The sequence below is a fragment of the Grus americana genome, chromosome 4 (assembly GCF_028858705.1).
Source record: "Grus americana isolate bGruAme1 chromosome 4, bGruAme1.mat, whole genome shotgun sequence".
Classification (NCBI taxonomy): domain Eukaryota; kingdom Metazoa; phylum Chordata; class Aves; order Gruiformes; family Gruidae; genus Grus; species Grus americana.
In genome coordinates, this window is record NC_072855.1 from 79029781 (window position 1) to 79049980 (window position 20200).

Sequence of the window (20200 nt, forward strand, 5' to 3'; positions counted from 1 at the left end):
CCTTATGGTTCCCATGGGCAAATAATGACGAACTGAAACATGGAGAATGAGATCTCCACACCATCACCACCACATTCACAGGCTGACATAGCATTCTGGGAAGTATTTGGAGGCTTTACTGTTTCTAACCACAAAGCTCAGTTGTACAGAGGTGACACTTCAGGGGAAGATGGAGGAAATTACTTGCTGCAAATATTACCAGTAGCGTAGGAGATCTTCACTATACTCCTGATGTCGATGACAATGGTGCTGAGACTGATTTGTTTTTTAAGCTGTTTCAATTAAGGCATTGGAGACTACCCTGTAACATCTTACCCTCAGCAAATAGTAGTAGCAGTTCAATCAACTAAACAGCAATCCTATTCACTCTCCAATGAAGTTGGAAAAAGCATTCTTAGTACACAAGAAACAGCTTACCTCCCAGCATGAGGTCTGACCTGCCAGAGAGTTTACAGTATCAAATTGCCTTTTTAGTCAAGGCCTTTGCTTTCACTGGAGGCTTCCTAGAAAGCCACAGCACCCCAGAGAGCTCAGCTGCCCTCCCAGGAGCTCCTGTTAAAGGACTAAGCCCCACTCACCATCCCACTTTGCTCCCACTCACAGGTTTCCAGCTACAGGAAAGGGCTGTGAAGTGCAGAAGCACACAGGCTTGGCATAGCGTTCAATATCGGTACCAACAAGCCACGCTCAGCTACCTTCAACAGGGCCCCACTAGAAGATAACACTCTTAGGTAAGTGTGGTTTGAAAAAAATAAGTAAATAATGGTTCATCAATGAAATATCCAAGAAAAATGATTAATCAAACTTGGAAAAAACACTGATTACATCTCCCCATGCTATAAGCATTCCCATGGTATTAAGTTACTACTCCCATCAACAACAGCAGTATTACAAAACCATGAATGGAGGTGTAGGATTGGGAAACTCAGAAACAGTTAAGGTTTCTATCAGCGGTATAAATCAAAGGTACCAGGAGCCTAAGGCTGCCAGATGCCAGCATGCCAGGCTATACTTTGATCTCCTGACCCAATACAGGCCCAGAGCACAGAGCAGGAAGATACAATCCTTAGCCCTAAGGCTTATTTTCCACAGCCGGGGTTACGCACACGCAACCAAAAGCCATGGGAACTATGGCTGTACTTCCCAGGGATGATGACAGTACCACCCCACCGCTTCCTATCCTCACCCAGCAGCAACGCTTTAAACAGGAACCACGTTGGTATTTTACTCTTCATGAGGGTACTATAAAGCACTACCTAACATGAAAAATCTGTCAGTTAACTACCAACAATTCACCCAGTTTCTCTCCTCTCTCTCGCCATCAAGAGATGACACAACACGCTTTGCCAGAAGTCTGTAGCTTGCAGTATCTTCAGCACTGATAAAAATAATCACTTCTCAAAAATGTATTAGGCAACTCCCCTTTTCAATGCAAGCATCTTCCACAGGGACAGGAAAATATATGTATAGGACCTGCCAAGCTATAGAGATATTAAACACATGATGCTATTAGAGAAATGCTGATCAAGTGACATTTTTACTAGGAAAAACAACATTGACCTTATATTGAACTTTTGGCAGGAACTGTGGGATGAAGCCTTATAATTTCATTCTCTGGCCAGATAGAAGCAGGAGGGCAACATGTAACAGCACTTTAAGTCAATTAACCACAAGCATAATTCCCATTTGGCAAACTGGGAGGGGGAGAGGCAGGTGCTCAGTGCCATCAGCAGGGCTACAACACACGACTAGGCAAGCTCAGCCCTGGATGCCCCTTTACTCCAACTATCTTCAGCAATTAACTCCTCCAGCACATTAGTATTTCCGCCGAGACAGGGAGTGCTGTGGAGGTTTGCCAATTTTAGCAGGAATTTCGGATTCAGCTCATCTCCAAAACAAGTGAGCAGTGCCCAGGCAGAGGGGGCTTTACAGGGGTCAGGGAAATTATGAGGTGGTACTCAGCTGGAAGCCAGCTAATCCAAAAGCAGAGCACAGGGACTCTTCCCACTAACTTCCAGCCATATTCCAGCAGTGAACTTCCAGAATAAATCATTTGCCAAACATAAGTAAAAAGAATCAACATCCGATGCAATTGCTTTCTGTTTTTGAGTACCAGGAGCATGAAAAAAACCATCAGGTATCCTGACAGAAAGGAGGAAAAGAAAACCCAAAGCCAGAGGACGACACTTCTCCAAGACAGGTAGAAAATGGTTGTGTGTTAACTATCTTAAGTCCTTCTGCTTAGGATTTGCCTCTTAAATAAGATGGGTTTGCTGTCTGAGCTTGTATATAGCTTCCTTTTATAATACAAAGTGAAAAGACAAATCCAGATTTTCTAAAACAAAAAACCACCACCAAACACTCCCCAAAAATTATCACTGAATTGAAGCCATTACTACTTTCAGCCAAAAAGCCCTAAAAGCAGTAGTAGGGCCAAGAAAAAAAAAGATGCAGAGTGGCTTTATATGAGTGAAACCAACTGTGGACTGCAAAGAGTTCACCCATTGGAGTGCTGCAAGAAGAAGTTAAATATTAAATAAATACCAAGAGGTTAAACATTAAACCTATTCCAATGGCTTCTCATGAAGTTAATGACCTACATGTGGTTTGTTTTAAATGAAAGAGAAAGTACGACTTTTGAAGTGTTACAGAAAACCAAGCACATCCACAGAAGACTGCTGGAGGGATGTTTTCAGCTGACCAAAACAGTTCTAAATCCTGATTTATATATATTTTTTTAAAGTAGTATTTTTCCATTCACCCAGAAAGACCAAACAGGATCTGGAAAATGAAGTATGACTATACAGAGACTGGCAATTTTCAGAGCTAAAAAAATAAGGGGGAGGATCCTTCTCCCCATTGTTCAAAGGGCTGATACTTGAAAGTGTAGAAAGAAACTGAGTGACATTTATATAAATGTAAATTAAATTAAAAAGTCTGAATGTTCAAATTAATAATATAAAACTGAACTAATACTACAGTTATGTTTCAATCTTAAAAAAGGTTTTTAAATTGTTCCAATTAATAATTTAACAGTCAATTACAGTACTGGAATACATACCAAATATTAGATTTACTGCCAATCCTTAATAATCTGCTAATCACTCCGTAATTAGAACTTCCAGGCATGTTTAGTTCTTTCTGCTTTATACCACTGGCTGCCTACCTACTACTTCTGAATCTCAGAAATAACCATTTTCAAGCCAGCAATACCATTGTCAGCGTTTTCCTCCATTGTAATGAGATCTAGAAGCAAAAGAGGCTCTCAAGTACCTCCATATGCAGCACAGCTTGAATTCAAACTGCACAAATATTTATCACTACTCCAGAAAGTAAACAGTTCTTACACACACATACCATAATGATATTCACTAGTAACACGTAGCACTCCTGACTTCTAAAGCAACAAATAAGGTGTTACGGAGATTGACTTCAGTGATGCTATGTTAGCTTTTTAAAGTTCTTCCCTTCCTTTCAGCCTTTCTTTAGATTTGCTAAGGTTTGTTAAGCTTACCTGGGCAGTTTGGTCAGAAGCCCAGGACCTATGCATAGAACAGTGTCCTTCATATCAAAGAGCAGTGCTGTACTGACAGCAAAGCAGCAATATTTCTAGCTCTCACCTTACCCAAAGAGTTCAAATTACTCATTACAATTTAACAGATACCACTGCACATTAAAAGGAGCAGGCTTACCAACCAGACTTCCACCTCTGCAAACCCAAGCATGGGTGCCAAGTAGCAGTGAAGCAACTATGCTGAAATGGAAAGCTAACGATGTGCATCACAGGAGTATAATTATCAAAAAGGTAGGAAATTTTAGAGCTGTACGCATTTCAGCAAACCATGCATACTACAGACTGCCAAAGTTCTGGTAACGTGCACGTTCATTACTTAATCTTGCTCACCCGTATCACCCTCTTTTCTATCAGTTCACTACACAAAATGAAGTATTTTAGAAGGGAGAATAAAACCCCTGCTTTTAGAGCTGTAAACTCTCCAAAATTTCACATTAGTCATCTAGGCCAGTTCATAGAACCACAGAAGCATTGGAACAAAAGGTAGAAAAAACAGGAAAACTTTTTTGGACAAAAGAAGGTATATTTTATCAGCAACTAAATTTTTAATACAAGGTGCAAATCTGATGTAGTTTCCACATAGGGAGAGTGGATCTTGCAACTGCCCAGAGTGGGCTCCAGCCCAGGCTGCCACAGAGCCGGTTGCTTTTTGTTCCCCAAGTCAGTTAGGCCACCTGCTCGTATCTCTGTCAAGGTCAAAAAAACCAGAACCATAAGCAGTGCAGTGTCACCTCAGCAGCCAATCTCACCTTACTATACCCAACAGCAGCATTTACCACAAGTAAACAGATACTATCTTAAAAGAAATAAAGGCACTGTATGTATTGTAGCTGTAAAGAGGCACATGGTCAAAAGTATGGTAAAAAAGTGCTGAGCTAGGTTGTGAATGAAAGACAACCGGTTTACCGAAAGCACTACAAACTCCCTCTGAAAAGCACACAAGCAGCTACTGGCTATGGTTTACTGCCACTCTTAATAAAAAGGAAGCATTAAAGAGGAGAAAGAAGTGAGCACAGATTTCAGATTGTTACCTGATGCATTACCTGTGTTACCCGATTAATTGGAGCCCCAGTTCTGCCCTGCCTACTCAAAATCCCCATGTGCAAATCTGTTTGCTTTAGCTGTTATTAAACACAGTTTTACAGATAAAGCATGGTATCCAGCCTTCACAGGCTTGTAAACGTTTCAGTTAAACACAGAACCAAGCCCTACAACACTAGTTGCATGACCAAAGGCCCTATAGGCAAAGCATTTTATCAAGCCTAAGATAGCAAGGAACAACTAAACAAAAAGCACTTTATACTGAAGTATAAAGCTGAAAGAGGAAGAAAATATTCCAAGACAAATAAAAGGTTCTCTAACACTGCTTACAGGATGATTCAGTGATAATAATACATGCACCCAAACCAAATCTTAACTGTATCAGCCAGACACAAGCAGCTGATATTAGAGACAAAAATACCTACATACACACAAGCATGAATACAGTGCATAGATTCAAAATTGGGGAAGAGTGAACAGAAAAGAGATCGATCTTTCTACTTGTGACATCCTCCAAGACATCTCTTGACACAACACAAATAATATTTCAAGTTCCCCTCAAAACATTTCCTTTAAGATTTAATACCTTTCTTGGCCAAGCACTAGAGTAAGGAAGGGCTGCCTAAGTGAGGAAATGCACTGATCAAATTATGTGTAACAGCAAATCTCAGAGGATGATCAAATTATCACAGACACAGGAAGATTTTAATTAGTGGCATAACAGACAACAGTAAAAGACTACATTCTTCCAGCTAAAAGTACAACTTGACTCCTAAACCCTTTAAGCTGGCAATTGTAAGACATGTTCTTAATCTATAATACTGCTTGCTGTACTGTACATATTCCATGGGTAACAGGAAATACTAGGCCATAATCCTTTAGGAGCATTAAAGTAAGTCAGCCCCGTAAGCTGACTTCAGGCAGCAAACTGCAGTTAAAGATTAGGAAGCAGTTGCTACTAAGCAACCCACGTGCTGTAAAACAGATGAAAGCATCAGAAAAGCATGAATGCAGAGAGCCTTGGAGCAGAAAGCCATTACATTATCTAGGAGGAGACTCTGATAACAGGTATGGCACAACCTTTGGACTTACCTTCTTGGGTTTTTTCCTATCACACATCTTGTTACTAATTGCTGAGGTAGCACATGCTATGATCGTTATTTTGTGTTGCAATGTTTTAAGATAAGTGGTAAGATTTAGCTTGTAACTACAGGCTCCTATTTCAACCAAATTAAGAAATTAATGGAAGTTATTAGGAAGAAATCATGTGCACATAAACAAGGGCAGGCTTTTGCATTTACTTTGTACAGTTTTTTAACTACATCCTTCTATCCAATGCCTGAAGGATTTCAGTGAGTACAAGAATGTCCCATCTACAGATAAAAAAGAAGATTTATAGGCATTACAATGTTGCTGTAATCATCTGTCAGAGACTTACTGTGCCAGTTATGCAAACAGCAAAGGGAGTCAAAAGGATATGCAATTTACGAAACCCCTTTCAGTAACAACTTCTTATTTGTGTAACAGGTTTTAACAAACACTGAAGGATTTTTGCCTAAGCTTTTGTAGTCAAGAGTTGTAGAAAAACAATTTTAAAAATCCTTGCTCAAAAGGTAGCAAGGTAGAAGAGAAGGGGTACTTCTCCTTCAAATACAGGTTTTACAGCCAGTACACAAAATATTTTCAGTAGATATGCTAGCAGATAGATCTTTGGGAATAGAACTCTTATGCAAGGCATGATGTCCCATTAAGATGAATTTGTACCAAGTGACCAAGGTACAACATTCTTGCTAGCACTTTGCCACTGGTTTTCTGAAAGAATGACATTAAATGAGTCCTCATGGTTATGGAAAACAATCCTAAACTTCTGAAAAGATTGATTATATCTAAAAATAAAGATTTACAAAGTTTGCCTTTATTCCATGAATAGAGTCTAAATTTGTACAAGATTTCTGAAGTTATTAACAGTAATATATTCAATCTTTTAAATGAAGTCACTTATAATCCATGGCAAAGCCCACATACTTCAGGATGATAATACTGCAGTATTGACAGCATCAGTCAAGAAGATATTTACCTGATGTTAAAGGATTAAAGTCTAGATTAAATGTTTTCATAACATGAAGTATGTTAGAACAGGGAAAAGGCACATTCCCCTTCACATAACTTACATTTCTTAACACTCTATATGCTCTAGAACTGAGCAGACAGTATTCAGTTAAAAATATATACTTTATTGGATGTCACTATTGTACCAGTATCCATTGTCAAAATTCAGTCCGGCTAACTGCATCATCATAAAGTTTTACATCCAATGAAACACTAATGTTCATAGGCCTACCAGACAAGCTAGTTAATTCAAAATACCTCAAGAATATATGTTAATAACCCAAGTCAAAAGGGCAAGAGCAGCAAGTTCTCTTTTGTCCTGCTGCGCACTGGGCAATTCAAACAGGGTATTTTAAGATCCATATAATCTATAAGCCTTCCACCCTACGTAGCGGGGATTAGCATTTGCAAATACTCATCTACCTGACAATGTTTTGGTCAAACCACACACTGTTGCAAATTCTTCTGCAAGGCTTAGCCAGGCCTAGAAGCACCACATGAAGAAAACCCCCATCCTTTCCGCTGCTGACCTAGGTCCAAAGCAGGACCAGAACAGGCTCCTGGCCCCAGCACCTCCGCAGCTGCAGAACAGGGAGAGGGGGGGAAGATGGCACCAAGACACATCAGCGTCAGCTGAGGTCGAGCTCTGCTTCTTATTTCAGGCCCTGCACCAGAGCAAAGCTGACCATGTAAGCACACCGTGCTGCAACGGAGCCGCTGTGCCATCCTGGACCTCAGGACAGAAAGGAAGCACACTGCAGAAACCCGAGAAGTGAAGAGCCTGCTCCAAAACCTATGCACCTTCAACCCAAGGCAACCTGACTCAACGTGCAAGCAACTCAGATTTCTCCACATTGGCACAGCCTGTTACACAGGTCTTCTCCTTGTGCCCACGGTTACTTCACCCCCAGCACCTTGGAAAGATAAATGTTGACTACGTAGACAAAGCCATCTATTTGAGACACGTATTCCTTGCAGAGAAATCTGTCTAGCTTATCTCAAACAACGTGAGAATATTTTCTGACAAGTTACACATCTTCCTCACAGATATTGTGAATTCGCAGAAGACACAGGATTTTAGCACCAAGATACAAGTCCCTTGACAGAGTCCTCTCAACTTCTGGAGACCTCTCCTCCAAGTACCAAGATCTGAAAGCGATGTTTCACAACCTTCTCTGTCCATTTTGCACCAGAAAGCAAGCAACCAGAAATAATGTTGTGACATGAGGGGGTGGGAGTATTAACAGAGAAGCTGAGAGGTTACTTCACAATTCCTAGAGACACCAGTGCTGTTTAAGATGTTATTGACTGGCTCACAAACCATTGGCTCTGCTCCTGCTGTGTGGCACTGCATTGCTCTGAAGAGGCTCTCACGGTATCTTTCATGCTGCACAGTCAAGAGCTACAGGAATAAGTGCAGAAAGAAAAAGAAGAAAGACTTCTACCTGCAGAGAGGACGAGTGCCACAGCAGCTGATGGAGACAAAGATGCCTCCACTGAGGGGTCAAAGCTGCCCAGGAAGCCTTTTCTTTCACACTGGTATCAAAAGACCAGTTGAAATACTGGCTGAATGAAGTAAAAAAAAAAAAGGAAAAACCCCACAACCCTGCCTGATTTTAAATATTTGCATCAGTGACAGATTCTCCTTTGATAAAATTACTCTCCAAAGAAGGGGCTGGAAGAAATTGCAGAGCACAACTGTGGAGCAAGCTTAGTACGTTGGTGCAACAAATGCAGCCTCTAGTTATAGGCTACCATCATACAAGCATGTACGTAAATGAGCTTCAGGATCTGAAACAACATCAATTTTAAACTTAAACACATTTTACTGCTATTTTACTTTATCTTTAATAATTGATTGAGGGGATGCTTCTTTTCACTACAGCTAGCTTCAGCTTGGTACAAGCTCTCCCTGGTCACGCCATCACATGACACCTAGAAGCACTCAATTATTTCTTTGTTCAGTTTCTGACTTCATCCTATAGCAAATAACTACATTTTAACAAGCCACACAAACAGAATCACAAGGGAAACTATAGGAGGCTTGTTTCTACAATGGGAAATACAACTTTGAATAAAGTTTAAATACTTGATTTAATAATACTTTGCTCTTATTCAACTCATTTAAAATAAATTCCCTACAACTGTATGCAGCAACAACACATACTCCCAACAACATTCAGCTTGTTCAGGCTGTTCATCATTACGTTTCATTTTGAAATTTTTTTCAAGGTTTTTTAAAGGAAATTATTGTCTTTTGGTTTCAGATTTGTGTTTTGTAGTGTCTGCTTTGAACTACCTCCTATAGAACTCAGTTGATAGAATAAGGATAAAAAGTCTTGCATGTAACAGCTTTTCTCCCCACATAGTTTAATCCTCAAACTGATTTTAAGAGCAAGACCACATCACCTACCAGAGTGAGAGGGGACAGAAACCAACTCAGGGACCTTCTACTGGAGTGTAATCTGCACCTTGTAAGGGTAAAAGACTGGGCTTTCTTTTCAGTAGCTGTATAAAGATTTTAAAATACACAGAAATTTCCTTGGAGGTATCCAGAACTTGGACAAAAGAGCGCCACAGCTGACCTGATCTATGTTGCCAACAGTTCTATATTGAGTGGAAATTGGTAGAAGACCCTCCAGAGACCCTTCTAGCCAACATTTATGACCTACTGACTCTGTAGGCACCAGAGTTGGTTAACCCTTTCACACCCCAAGGGTAATTCCTGCAGGGGCAGGAATTGCTCTATCCTGAGTGCTGCCCATGACAAACCTTATCCGCAAGCTCTTCGCTGATGGCAACCTCCTAGTCAAGAATGCTCTTGAGAAAGACATTGCTACCAAGGTCCAAGTTCAAGATCTCAGCACACCCATGCTATTAAAAAAGCATACTTTTCAGCACCTGTTTCTTATAAGTTGACAGAACTGGCTTCCCAAGCAAACTTACAAAATAAACTTTTAACTACTTGCATACAGCATCCACATTCTCTAATGAGAATCCCATTTAAAAAAAAGCATTAACTCTTATTCATCTGAAACAGATACAACAGACTACAACTGCAGCTCTGTAGCAGCTGTTAAAGTGAGAAGGAAGAAACCAAATTAAGCACTCACTTGAAAGAATATTTCATTACAGAATTTCCAGCAGAAACGTTCATGTATTCAGCAGAACATCTCCTACCTTTGCATTGTTATTCCTATGTCTATTTCCCATGTTTCATCTCAAACAAAAATATTTAAACAAACTGCAGTGGGAGGAGAGAACACATTATTTTCCATGAAACAAACCAGATTCAAGTTAATAACTAAACCTGCATTCTCAGTTGGTTGAAGGACAGGCATAGTCAAGGGGAGAGACATACAACCGCATTCAAAGAGCGGATTTCCCTCTCCAGGCACAGCCCATTGCAGAAAGCACATCCCGCTACGCTGCTAGGTGACAGCTTTACCTCAAAAGCAAGCTGTGCATCAATTATTCAAATGTTTAAAGGAGTATTCAGGCCAAAATTCCTGTTCCTAACCCAGATTTCATTCTGAGAGATATGCATCTTTGATCCTGTTCGTAGCGTCAACTAGGAAATACCCAACTTCTCTCCAAATTTGAGAATTTCTCATTTTAAACGTTGAATTGGGAGAACAACAATGATCTGAGAAGAAAGTTAAGGGCAAGTAAGTAAGAACACATGAGTATTGGGTTGTGGTTTTTTTTCATGCTAGTACTTTTGTTGAAAGTTTTTCCAATTCTTTTTAAAATACCTTTAATTTATGAATCGGTATTCTTGGCATTAAATTACAAAACCTTATTCATTTGACTTAAGTCAAATAACTTCCAACTTGGGAACGGTAGGAGAGGAAAAGAAAAATCACCGAATTCAGCATATGTAATTGCATTTTAATCAGTATCTTTACAACTGAGGCCTTGAATTTCAGAATTTAAGGTCTGAAGATTGCGCCACTGCTATGTGCTCAATGCTATGTACTCAATCCTCATGTGCAACAGTGTACGAAGTAACTTTTTTAAAGACTAGTGTTGACGTATGGGTGAAAACACTTTGTCTAATGGAATATAGTACCTTAAACTAGGGAACTCAGAAGGTCTTCCACTTTTTTTATCCCCTTAAATACACTGAGAAATAACCTTCATGATCTTTTGCTTTGATTTTTTTAAAAAGCATAATGTTTCACCAGGCCATCAAGGCTCATTTCCAACTCAATTCAGAATCTGAAGCTGACTCAAGATTCCCCATTAACTCTTCCTTCGGTTATTGAGTAGGAAGGAAAAGTAGTCTTAAGTCACTTCTCTCGTGAAGCTGAACCATCCATTCATAGGAGGAACGAACAGCATAGAGCTAAGAAGCTATACTTGATCCCCTACACAAATCAAATCGCGTGCATGACGACTGTGCTACCTAAGAAAAATTATCCTAACAACTCAGGTTATAACTTCTTTCTGCAACTCTGAACTGTAAAATTTAGAAAACAGTTCTCTACATTGTCTTTCAAGGTCCTTAAGTCATAACTGTTACATTTACAGTTTGTAAAAATGCAAAGTTTGGTAGTATTTTTTCCATTTACCATCACTTCTTCACATATGAAAAAACTTTTTGAACTGGACTAGCAGCTAAAAAATGATCTACTGATCAAAGAGTTCAAGACTTAGCAGGTATATAGTAAGTGTCCCTTAGTCCCAGGTACAGTCAATTAGGTATACCGTTTCTAACAGCTAAACAATTAAGTTACTCCATGAAACCAGAGGTAATATCAACTCTTCCCGTATTTAAGAATTAAGAACACACGCAGAATTCTAAGTTAAAAGCTAACAATTTCAAAAAATTCCAAAAGAAAGGACTCACTAGTACTCCAACATGCTGGCTCCAAGTCAAGACCTGTAGCACAAAAATCTTTCATGTAATCAGCAAAATAAAAAAATAATTCAACAGTAGCATATTGTGATCACGTAATAGCAAAAAGGAGAGCTGAAAATTCTTCTCCTATTAGATGATAAAACATTGTGAAGAATAATATTTTAAGGGACTTGCAATGAAAAATAGTGGTAATCCATTCCTAAGAGGCTTTCTTTACAAAGCTGCAGAAAATTTAAAGACTTCTTCCCTACAAGGAGTATTAACAGGACCTCACACACTGAGCATTTAAGATATATACACCCCAAATGTCATAAAACACTAGAGCCGCTTCATCAAAGGATTCAAGAATTTTTTTGTCACAAGTCTTGGAAATCCACTCCAAGCATAGTTGTCCTGGGGGAACAAATGGAAAAAACCCCACACATTTCAGGACAGAGAATTATATTAAATGGTTCCAGTGTATTTTACTTCCTGGAAAACAGGAAGAGCCCTCTACAATGCCTATTCACAAACACTTTGAACTGTATCAGAATGTCAATTTTCAGCCCAAAGATACTTTCCAAAACAAAACAAACAAAAAAGATAAACCCATGCTGAAAATGTCTTGAAGAATAAAAATCCCAATAAAAGCAGGTGAAAGATTTCAACTGCTTCTAAAGCACCAGCATTTCTCAAACAATCCTATTCAAGTACCACTCTAATACTGAAATAGAAATAAAAGCGTTTCTGTTAACAGTTAAGATCTGGAGAGAAAAGGTATTTCATTTAGTAATCACCTCTTGAATACTCTTCAATATGAGAGCCCAAAGTGGAAAGCAGGCACGGGCAATAAAATACTCAGCAGTTCAAGTCAGAAATAATGTAGTTCATGCCCAGCAAGGTCAATTAGAAAATAATCAAGTCAGGATAAGCATTGTTGTTACAGCTATTAGTATAATTAATTGCAAAATATTTTTGAAGTGGTAGAAGGAGTGTTGCAGCAAAACACATCCTCTGTACAAGTCTCAACAGGTACAGAAAAGGCCATAAACAAACCTATGCTCAGTGGCATTGTTTTATGGATGACAAGGCTTACCACAGTACCTTCTCACCCAGCGTCTGCACATATAGTAGCACACCTACCACACAGAGAAGACCCTGATAAATGTGATTTCCCCCCCCCCATTCCTGGAAATAAAACATGTTGCTAGAAATCAACCAGGTCAGTCCGTAGCAAATTATCTACGGCAGAGAGTTATGACAGGCTTTTTCTTTACAAACTAATTAAATCATGTTGTCACAATCCACAGCACCGCTGGCATTCATTTACTAACCCGACACAGTTCCTCCAAGTGACCCGACTAACGCAGTTATCGCTCCAAAGGGCTGATTTGGCTAACAACCTCTAAAGTGTTTTAGATATGATAACTACGGCATTAAAATTTCATGAACATGGTAGTTCTGACTGCCTTCAATTTCTCTAAATGATAACTAAACCAGCTAAGTTTATCACAGGGTACCAATCTGGAGTTATGACAGATTCCCACCTTGATCAGAGGCCAAGCCCAAACTGTAGCTGCAATGACTGCCAAGGAACCACAACAGCTAGTAATCATTCACTAAGCGGAAGTTGCCACCAGCATATAAAACCAATCCACCGGTTTGTTACGCTTCCTTAGTGAGTCAGCTGCCCTGCGCTCCACTCACCCAGGCAAGGAGAGGGCTCTGGTGACACCACCCTGCACAGAAGGAAGACATGGGGATCGTCCCAGATGCCCTGTCCTTGAGCCCTGGTTAGTCCCATAGGTTTCTCCATCCAAATCCTGCTTCAGAACAACCCAACTGCTTAGAGAACTCCAAGAATATAAAAACGTAAAGGGCATTTACAAAATACTCAAACACTATTCTCACCTTAGAGTCTTTATACTTAATAGACACATAGGACAACAAGTAAATGATTTTATTGTCTTTGCTTCCCCCAAAGAGCTTGTGTTGATGGCAAATGTTGCCCAAAAGTCAAAAGTAAACTGCAAGCATTTAGTACTCATTTCCTTGTATCTCAACAAAAGTATTTTCACAATAGCATGAAAGCTGTCTGAAAGCGTGTAAGACTCTACTGTGAGCTGGTTAGTAGTTTTGAAAAAAACAGTCACTGCAGTATCCAGTGTTCAGCCTGGATCAATGACCGAAACAAAAGAACAAAAACAAGGAAAAGTGAAGTAAAGGTTAATTGCATACTGTGTTGTGTTGGTGCTATAAAACTAGCTCAGCTAAAATACGTAAGTGACCTTGTGTGATAATTGCTTGGAAAACCAGACAGGCAGCTTCAGATAGGAAATGTAACCAAGACAATTTTTCAAATAAATGTGTAGAAACAAATGATATTACGTGAATTATTCCCAAAACTAAGTCAACTAGTCATAACATGAAAAACAAAAATACTTGCAAGGTGTTTGCTGGGGAGGGTGGGGGGACAAGACCTTCAAGGATCTCTGCTACTGAAGTTACCCACTGCTGTTCATCCCCAGGCAACTCTGATGAGCATGCAAAATGGGCTGCGTATTTTTAATGATTTCCTATTGTTCCATAGCCAGGACTAAAACGAGGATGTAAACAAGTCATAAAAGACAAGATACCATTTAATATCCGTTTAAATACCGCAACTTTATTGACGTATCCCCTTCAAAGTGTATGCTTAACCCTTTTCCCCCTTTTTAACCCCACAGGGGAAACTCGGCAGCAATTACGCAATGTTCTTCCTTCAAAGGCAAGGCAGCTTTGACCGAAACTCGGCTGACATTCACGGAAGGCACAGCACCACGCGTCCCAGGCCACATACTCACACGGGGGTCCCTCACGTTACACCTCCGAGTTCGCAGCAGGCTAACAAAAAAAATATTGACAAGGCGTCCACAAGCAAGCGTGGCTGCCCGACTTACATAACTTCGGGATGGCTGTCGGCGACAGCCCCTCACGGCAATACCGCGGGCCGAGCGGCCGCTCCAGTTAGTTAACGTGGAAGGGGCACAGCGAAACGCCAAGGCTGAACTAAGCCAGAGCCGGTGACAGAAAGGCAGCGGCCCCCTCGCCGCTGCAGCGGTCGCCACGCACACCCCGCCGGCCCCGCTCCTGTCCCGACACGTACTGTTACCGCTTGCCTCATCCCCCGAACTTCTCGGAGGCGCCTGCCCGCTCTCTGCTGAGGAACACCGCGAGCGAGCGCTCGCCCCTGAGGCGGCAGCGCTGCGGGCCCCGTCCTCCTCCCTCCTCCTCACACGTCTCGCGCCGCTCAACTTCCTCAAGGCGCAGCGCGGGCACCTGCCGGGCCTCCAGCGCTGGCGCGAGGCGACCCGGTGCCGCTCCCCGCTGCGGCGCCTGAGGCGCAGGGCGGCCGGCCGGAGGGACCGCCTGACTCCCGCCCGCCCCGAGAGGCCGTACCACACAGGTGCCGTGCCCGGCGCGAAAAAATCCTCTCCTAGGGACGGTCGCGCTCCCTGCCGTCCCCAAACCCCTGCTCTCCCCGCAGCAGCGGCAGCCCAGGCTCACCTCAGGGTAAGGGCGGCGAGCGGGGTGTCCTTTCTTCGTCCAGAAATGACGCCCCTCAGCACCCCCGCAAGGACACGGCGCTTCTCCCCCCCCACTCCCAGGTCACACCGTCCCCTCCGCGCCGCTCCCCCTGCTCAGGGACACCGCATCGCCACGGCCTCCCGTTCCCCTGCGGCTTCTTTCTAGTCAGTCCACGGCTCTCTCTCCCCCCGCCCCCGTTCTCCCTCATCCCGCCCCACCGCACCCTCTCCAGACCCTCCGCCGCGGGGTGATGCAAGGAGCCCAGGGTTTCCTCTTGCGTTACGAGAGGGAGGGAGGAAGGAAAGCAGGAGGAGAGGGGGCACTGAAAAAAAGCAGAAAGGTGAGAGTCTTTCTCCTCCCCGCCCGCAGCGCCCGGGCAGGGACCCTCCGCCCGCGCCGCCGCCTCAGAGAGGGGCGCCGGGACTGCCTCGCCCTCCCCGAGCCCCCTCCCGCTGCCCCCGGGGGTATTGCCGAGCTCCCTCACCGCTCTCCCTTCAGGGCCGTTTCTCCGCGTCGCTGCCTCTGGTAACGAGCCGAAGACCGGAGCGAGCCGCGAGCCGCTGCTCGGAGCTCCGCTTGCCGCTCTTTTCCTTCAGTCGAACGGGCGCGGGGGCTGCGCGGCTCCGTCCGGCCCGGCCTGAGGCCCTGCTCCCGCCGGAGCCCCTCCGCTGCGGCGCCGGGAGCGCCGGGCCCGCCTGTCCCCTGTGCCCAGGCTTTGCTGCACCTGCTGCGGGGCTGGGCTGCCCCTGCGGTGCGGGCCGAGGAGAGGAAAGGGCACCCTCGCTCCGTCCTCCCTCAACTTCTCATCACTTTCCTCTGCCCTCGCTCCGCTCCGCCGCCCTGCCGCCCCGGCACCCCACCGCCCGCCGGACGCATACACCGGCGCTGCCGTCGACCCCCTCGAAGATGCTGCCACCGGGGTACCCTCGGCTACACGAGGAAAGACTCCCCTCACCCCTTCCCCTTCGCCGCTGCGGAGAGCCGCCCTCCGGGTCCCCGGGCGCCCTCCCGCCCCACGCACTGCCCCAGCTCCCAGGACAGGTCCCCTGTGCCCGCCTCTGGCGGGTGGGACCGGGGCCGCCCTCCGCCAATCAGCCCGGGCGCGGCGGCCAGGCCGCAGGAGGTACCGCCGGGCCCGCCCGCAGCGGGCGGGGGGATGCCCTGCCCCCGCGGAGCTCCCTGCCCTCGACCTGGTTCCTCGTGGCTTCGCGGGCTCCTCTCATGCTCGCCGGCAGCCGAGCACGCTGCCATTCGTGCCTTCAAGTGCGCGCTACAGCGTGGAGGATTTACGAGGCGCAAGCTGATACCCCTGCGGAATCTTCATCTCCACCCGCTGTAACTGTGAGAGGCAGCTCGACAGAGCCGTGCCCTAACCTCAGTCCTCCTTTTTCGTTACTAACTAGCTTCGGTTAAAAACCCCAAAGCCTTTCCCCGCCCACTCCCCCCGACCCACCTACCTTCATTAAAGCTAGGCGCAGTTGCCTAATTGATCCTGGCTACTCGAGTGATACATGGTCATTTTCTTTTTTTTCTTCTCCTTCTACAGGAAAGGGCTCTCAGCTCCCTATGACTTTAGTCCCTACTTGGGAAAGGCTGATTAAAAGAGATATAATGCTACTATCCTCCATCATCCTGAGAAAGACCTACCAGTAGTTTTCCAAGCCATCACCTGACAAAATTTAAATACTAACGGTAATTCTGCAATTAGGTTTGTGTGTGTGTGTGTGTGTGGTTTGGGGGGTGGGGGTGTGTGTGTTGGTTTTTTTCCCTGTTATTCACTTACTATATAATAAGTGTAATTTCACAGTTGACAGACAATAAAGTTCTTTGAAAGAACAAAATTTGCCCCCTGCCTGCCATGCACTTTTTAAAATCCAAACTTTCCTCTCCTTGCTTTAAGTTATGAGTTCAAAAGTGTTTTATGGACCCACTAAGGTAAATGCTTCATTCATTGAAGGTTTTGTAATGAACTTTGAAGGAAAAGAAGTTTCAGTCTTTCTGATTTGACAGATCAAGTTACTCCTTTAATAAAAGTGAAGGTTTAAGTTTCATCAGACAAACCAAGAAAGTTAATGAAATGCATGAAAAAAACCAACATAAGCTTTAAATTGATCTCTATTCTAGTACAAATGGCTTGCAGAAGAAAATGAAACTTTACTTTCATTCAAATTAATCCAATTTATTAGGTACATAAAACTTCTCATGATACTCATTATAAAGCTCTTCTGTTTCTCACATATAAAACAAATTATTAAAGTTTCTCAAATCTCACGCCCCATTTGACATCTAGTTAACTTTAAATCAGGTGTTAGCCTTTAGCAGGTGATACTCAAATCCTACAAGCTAATAGTGGCCTTTGGCTTTGAGGTAAGTATTGAGCTCCTAAAAATGAGGTTCTGAAGTTAAACGTCCCAGAATCAAGCATAGAGAACCACTATTGTGTTCAAAGTTTTAGTTACTTCCAGGCAAAATAAATTTCAAACTGTAATGTCAATTGAAGACAGTAGGTAATAGTTGAGTAAATTCAGCTCCTCTGCGTATCTGAACTACCTTCAGTCTAGATTTGAAGCAAGTGTAAATTTTGTTCAGACTTCCCTGAGATACATTCTGCATGTCTATGAGTATTCTTTTTGTTTCTTGGGTAGAAGCTTTAATAAAGCTGTTCTTGCTGTGGAAGTAGCAATACTGAAAGGTAGCCATTGGTGCAATTACCTGGGGAATTTTATTAAAATTACTTATCAGCCCTTGATAAAAAAAGTCTTTTCCTGGAATGTTGTACTGAAAATGTCTCACAGTGATGGTAGTATTTTGAATTTAATTCCTGTATACTATTTAATACTAACTCAGGAGAGAATGTTACTTCTAGGAGCTTTTTTATTCATCTCCACACCTCCTACCACTCCTGTCAGCAAGTCAGAGTTGCTTGGTTTTATCAATGTTCTGCCCGCCTAGTTTTCTATCCTCAGCAGACCGGCATAGGTCAGCTAAAACATTTTATTGAAAATTAATGCATTAAGAGTTAATGATCCTCATAACATCGTGCATTTATTGTAACATGATGTAGTGATCCTTCTTTGGTATGAATATTTCAACTCAGAGTACGGGATATTGTCCTGTCTTTGCCTGTTATCGTTACGTGCTATTGTAAAATTGTTTTTATTTCAAACTCCGGATATGCGTATAACATGACAGCTCCAATCTTTTATTGCCCGACTTGTTATTTTGATAAACAATATAGTGATGTTCATATACTTCTTTTATCATTAAAGAGATGCAAGCAAACTGTAGATTGTTTTCAGAATAAAAAATGTGCATAATGCAAAGTAGTTGGGGTTTTTTTCTGGGTTTAACTGTTTGTTGTATTTCTTACTTGCTGCATACTTACAACGACCCAGCTGTGGAGACAGTAAATATATGGTATCAATTATTAATTAAGCTATTATTATAAAACTAAGGTATATAAGCTATACAGCCCAATACTGAAACATGGAATTTTTGATCTCCAGTAAATTCCAGAATATAACACAGAAATTCTGTGTTGCAAAAATTTTGGAATCTTGGAATTCCAAATCATGATAAATCAGATTCAAATAAAATAATGAAAAGTCACAAAATGCTATAAATATGAAGCACTTTTAATTTTCATTTAAGTTTTACAGGGCTAATAAACACTTTAGAAGTGTTTTTGAATAACCTATTGCTGTCCAAAGGGACACCTTCATATTATTTTTCAAGAGAGTAATTTATTTCATTTGCTTTTAAGTTGGACACTGATGTCATCAAAGTTATTTTTACCAACTGCGGAACAAGAAATGCATCTTGACATGAAAATATTTCTCTGAGGGATTCAGAACTTGACTCTGTTGGATGAAAGCAAGAGAGCAGCAGCTGGACAGCACCGTTTCCTGTTGTGTTTTCTTCCCACTAGAGTTTTTATTGTAAGAATATAGAAATTTTACACTGTTAATTCCAGATTTGTGTTTCTTCACATCTGGTTGATTGGACCGGACGTTGTATGTAAGTTAAATTGGAGATTATGTCCCTTGTGCTTCTCTCCTGATTTGCACTGGTCTGTTGGCAAAAGAAAGACTAATTTCTGCAGTGGTTTTCTGGATCATGATGATTCACATACTGTTCTTTGAGTGTTTTTTGCCTAGTGACTTGATTAGTTTGACTATACATGTAGTTTCTACAGAGCAAAGTAGAAATATAATCTTCCTTGTAACTCATCTAAGACAGGGTTAGCTTATTTTGCTTGTTAATTGGTATGAGGTCATAAGCAGCCAAACTAATTTGTTTAAATAAGATTTTTAGTTCTATTGCCTTACCAATTTGCCAGATGTAACTAATCACCTGAAATGTATATTACCTAATTTAACTGCGGTATTACCAGAAAACCATTTCTTCCAGGTCTGCTTGCTATGTCTTGTGACCCTGTTCACAGAGCCCACAAACACAATAAAGGTGTACAGAAGAGTCTGCCTTTGCTGTAGGCAGCTATTGGCCTTATTATCTCACATACCTAACACAAAGTGGTGTTTATTCTACCTATATAGGTGACTCCCATAACTGTGTATTGCAGCTGTGAATGATGGTTCCCAACAGAAGCTAACTACTGTGTGATTACACTATGGTTTTTGGCTCTAGTAAGTGTGAAATGGTAATTTCTAGTTAACTGATGTTGTATCTGGGTAGCAGCAGAACATGGGGCGGGCATCATAATCAGTTTTTCTCTTAGAAGAAAAGTTGTTCTCTCAGCACAGCCTGTGTGCTTAAAAACCAGCATGTTCTATTTCCTTCAGCAAAAATTTTAACAAAGGAAGAAGGAATCATTTCTAAACAAACTTAAGTGAGGTCTTATTATTCCCTGTCTGGTGGTACTGTTAACTTTCTGAGAAGGTTTTTGTCCTGGATGTTTGTCAACCACAGGTTCGGAACATTTGCATGTAGAAAAGCGTTAAAACCATTAATACCACTTCACTGTGCCTTGTTAAAAGGACGTGCTGGGGTTAGAGAAGGTACAGGGAAGAGCACTTAAAGTGTTTAAAGGGATTGAGCAGCTGCCT

The 20200-nt window shown here is 42.2% G+C and overlaps 1 protein-coding gene across 5 annotated transcripts in view; it reads right to left on the minus strand.

Moving 5' to 3' along the window:
- The window catches only part of UGT8 (UDP glycosyltransferase 8), a 44703-nt gene extending 28554 nt beyond the window's left edge, over positions 1-16149 (minus strand). Inside the window, exon 1 of one of the 5 annotated variants that reach the window (XM_054825453.1) lies at positions 15619-16149. The gene's annotated coding sequence lies outside the window, so the exon portion shown is untranslated. Of the gene's footprint in view, positions 1-14712; positions 15028-15113; positions 15192-15357; positions 15378-15618 lie in introns of those variants that run through there. The other 4 variants (XM_054825455.1, XM_054825456.1, XM_054825454.1 and 1 more) reach the window with 4 other exon arrangements.
- Positions 16150-20200: the final 4051 nt, after the last annotated feature.